This window comes from Dendroctonus ponderosae, unplaced genomic scaffold (genome assembly GCF_020466585.1).
Source record: "Dendroctonus ponderosae isolate FM_Combo_2020 unplaced genomic scaffold, Dpon_F_20191213v2 Dpon_F_20191213_1, whole genome shotgun sequence".
Lineage (NCBI taxonomy): Eukaryota > Metazoa > Arthropoda > Insecta > Coleoptera > Curculionidae > Dendroctonus > Dendroctonus ponderosae.
Window position 1 is genome coordinate 56,939,627 of NW_026017110.1, and position 4,246 is coordinate 56,943,872.

Here is a 4,246-nt window from a genome sequence, read left to right on the forward strand (position 1 = left end):
ACTATTTATCAATCTGTAATAAAAGACGTGAGGAAATTCTGTCTTTTTTAAAGACAAAAATTTTTGAGGCGAAATACCCAAAAAGAAGTTTGTAACAAATTCCAAAACATGTAATATATCCTTAGAAGATCTCAGCTGATCTGAGCTATAAACTTCAAAATCGTTCTCCAGACACGAAAACTACACATTTTTCTTCTATCATTTTTACCAAAAATGTTGGTCGGCTTCATCGTTACATATATGTGTCGTTACCGTGCCGTTACTAGTTAACCTGAATACCACCATTTACTTATCTAATAAGAATGTTAATCGTGTCGTTGTCGTGCCTTTGCCGGTCCGTTGTGTGTCTGAGAGTGTGAATTAGCCTTTATTCGGCTTTGCGGCGTCATAAAACCGCGGATTTCCATCATTAGATGAATCGAAACTTTGCCTAACAATTGAACTGGTCACGTCGCTGATCTGACCCCAAAAGCCTCCCCAAAAGCACTCACCCAACAAAATATTACAAAAGCAAAATATGTGGCAGGTATTTATCCTCTAAATTGCTATGCCTTAGCAAACCATCGACCAGTAGCCAACATCGAAACAGAATGTGAAGAACCAATTGAAGGTGTACACTAAACCTAGACAGCATCATCCACCTAAGCTCCAGAACGTAATACTTGGTGTTTCAGAATTGGTATTATAGAAAAGTGGCATTATTGAAAGGTTGAATAGAAAATCAAGTTTATTAATGGAAATTCATTAAATAAATGAGTTGGAAGATCATTTTTTTAACCAGGAAGAGCAGAAAGTTGAAAATATGAAGGCAATAGCTTTGAGGACACTTCTGACAACAGCAGTGACAAACTACATAGCTAAGGTTTCACTAGCACTGAAGACGAGTGAATGGAAAATCTAATTAAAAAGTAAAGTATGGAAATAAATCGGAGAACTACTCGGAAAAGTTCGCAATTTTATAAGAAAACTTTGCTTTGGTAGAACTGAAAAAAAGGAGATGGAAATAAAAAAAAACATTTACATAGTGAGATTTATAAAGATGTTAAGTAATACATGTTTTGGGGTCTGTTGTCTTTAAGAAAATAATGAAACGCAATTTTTTTTTAAATGATGGAATAAATCGGAGATTTTAGGAAATTATGAAAACGAACGTTGAATCGCTAAATATGGAGTAATGTATGTATTTATTTCTGATTTCAACATATAATCAGTGGCGCCCCGAGGTAGAATCCCAGTCCCAGATTCAGAACCAAGTTGGGAAAATTTGCAACTGAAAATATTAGTTATCTAAACCTATATAAAAAAAATATAAACCCGAAATAATTTCAAATAGGTATGTTCGATATTTATCGTAACCGCTAAAACAACAGTGTTCCAAACGTGTAACCTGTAACCGCAGTTCAAGGTTGCCGATGTAACCGGTTGGTTTTGGAACTGTCTCATAAAACCGAAAAAGTGTTTTGAACCATCACAGAACCGATGCTACACCGTCGAGCCATCTATCCAATAACCATTTGTCAACGGACAATATATTTAGTTGTGTTAATGATTGTGTTTATCACTTTTTTGTCTATAAGAATTACTGTTCTGTTATCCACGAACCATAGTCAGATCAGCGAAATTTTGTTTAGTGCAGTTGACACAATGCAGAAAATGTAGTCTAAAAGTATTACTGTTCTCTGGCGATCTCTTATAAGGCTTTTTTTAAAAAGGGATTTCTTTGATGTGATGTGTGACATAGAAGCGTGACTTTAAATGATAAGTAATTTGCTAATGTTTTGCTCTAAATCCATTTCGTGTAAAGTAAAAAAAAAATGTTAGCTTAGGTGTTAAGTAAAACAAGGCCAATCGGTGTGTAACATGAAATTTAAATTTTCAAAATTGATTGAGTTGTCAGGAAAACATCAATTTTTTTAGGGAGATAAGTTTACATATTTTGGGTGAATATTGGAATAACGTAGTTCGGCCTAACAATTTACTATTCGAACTACGAAATACATAGAATATATTTGACCTGAACGGTAGTTTGTATCGCATCAGTCTTTATCTATATATCTATCTACAATTATCAGTTTTACTTGCCTCCGAAGCCCCAAATTATTTAAAATGAGATCGGGATGTAAAGCTCACTACGTATGTTTATAGCCGGATAAATGCTTCCCGGCAAACAACAGGAGTGAACGTCATATCAGTAACTATTATTAACAAATGGCCAGCCTCTGAGCCATTATAAAAGGGAGATTTCCAAATAGTAAAAGCAAATAAATTTTTAACGGATATAGCCAGTTATACAATATTAATGCCCTAGATAATGTGGATATATTGCAACCCACGTCGAATTTCCAACGAATTACAGAACGTTTATTGTTTGCTTTTCACCTATTTTATAATCATAATTATCGTTCCTTCTCAACTACTTAAATGTAGTTTATTGGTTTATATGCGTTTACTGTCATAAACCAATCTGTTATTAACTGTTTATTTTTTGCCTTTTAGAGTACGTTTTTCTATATATTTAATGACTTTTAAAATTCATTTTCAATTTTAGATTCACCTTTCTAATTCTATTTAAATCAAGGAAGTTATGCCTTTGAAAGATAATCCAATTTTTCTAATCGCAATAGAAGATCAGTTTTCAAAATATTGCTATTGCGTGTTTATCGTTTATGGTATGTGTTACCTCCTGAAAACTCCTGAAAATGTCATTATGGGATTTTCCAGTGAGTGACTCTTCTGTTGTGTAATTATAACAAAAAATCTGAAAAGCTATAAAATACATATGTTGTGCTATGAATCAAATAGCCTGAAAGTGAAAATTCAATTTATAAATAATATAAAATACAACAAATTGACAAAAAAATTGAACAAAATTAACGAATTGTTACCTTTCAAGAATGAGAAGATACCTTTTAGTTATATTTTGTTGAATGAATGGAAACTTTAATGCTTCCCCAATTTTGCTATACTTACAAAATGAGGGAGGAGGACTTGTTCCCTTAAGCGCTCAACACTCACAACACGGGATTAAGCAACTCGATCACTTGAGTTAAGTTAGCTTTAAGGCCGGTCTGATACTAAATCCGGGGAAACACCTGATATGTGTGATGTACCACTGATTTCTATATTAACGCGCGCTCTTATACAACTCTAGATAAAACCGCTACTGCTCAATTGCTGTGTACAACAGATGCCGCTTAGAGAATATCATATACAACTGGCTCTATGGAAAGTTCAACTGTGGAAGGGGATAATAGGAGCAAAATGGGTTTCACATTTAAACGCCCCAGTATTGTAAATTGGCTGTATTAATTGTATGAGTCAGATTTTATTTGAATACACATTTAAATCAACTCTATCTTCAAATCAACTGAGATCAGTTTTAGCGCATGTTTTTATAAACTGCAATGACCAACTATAAATAACTTTTATATAGAATCACACTTACATATTACAATGCGAATGTTAATAGTCCTCTCTGCTAACTTTTTAATGGCTTATAATATGTTCTCATACCTCGGCCGGCGCTTCAGGAATATGTTTGCTATCTTTTTGACATAAATATCAAAAAAATTACTTTAAAAAATCGGCATAATTTCTTGCAAATGGGAGGGTCTCATGTCATGACTTCAAACTAGTGTTTTGCAAATTCATGCTTCAAGTTTTTATACAGTTGGATATGGACAATCTACTACATCTTTTCAACGTATTCGCAGATAAGAACAGCAACTTGAAGTACAGAACTTCGTTATGGCCAGATCTTAAATACTTTCCTTCTTAGAACCGTATAAATATTACTGAGTGTTTCTGCGGATTTAAGTAGTGTGTGAGCGCTAAGATTGGGCCAGAAGTCTTTGATGTTCTTAAGCCACGAGCGTTTCTTTGTGCCCATACCGTGCTTTCCCTCAATCTTCCATTATCACCCGCAGGAATTCATATTTGGTATAGCGAAATATGTGGCCAAGAAATCAACCTTATTTCGCTTCACTATTGCCATGAGCCCTCTCAGTTTTTTCATCGTCGCAATCCTTAATAGTTTGAGTGTTCCAAGGTATCTTTAGCAATCTTCTGAAAACCCACATCTGGAAGGCTTCAGGTTTGTTAATCGTGTTAGCTTTATATGTAATGCATGCACGCAATACTGAATAAATGCAACCTTTAACAAAGCAATATCTCAGTTCGATGTTAAGAATTTGGTTAGTAAGTAATGTCCTTAGATTGAAAAATGGCCTGTTTTGGCATCATTTTA

The 4,246-nt window shown here is 34.0% G+C and overlaps 1 protein-coding gene across 1 annotated transcript in view; it reads right to left on the minus strand.

Moving 5' to 3' along the window:
* Window positions 1-3,202, minus strand: part of LOC109538029 (sodium- and chloride-dependent GABA transporter 1) — a 12,672-nt gene extending 9,470 nt beyond the window's left edge. The window contains exon 1 of the mRNA XM_019905069.2: window positions 2,971-3,202. The gene's annotated coding sequence lies outside the window, so the exon portion shown is untranslated. The remainder of the gene's footprint in view (window positions 1-2,970) is intronic.
* Window positions 3,203-4,246: the final 1,044 nt, after the last annotated feature.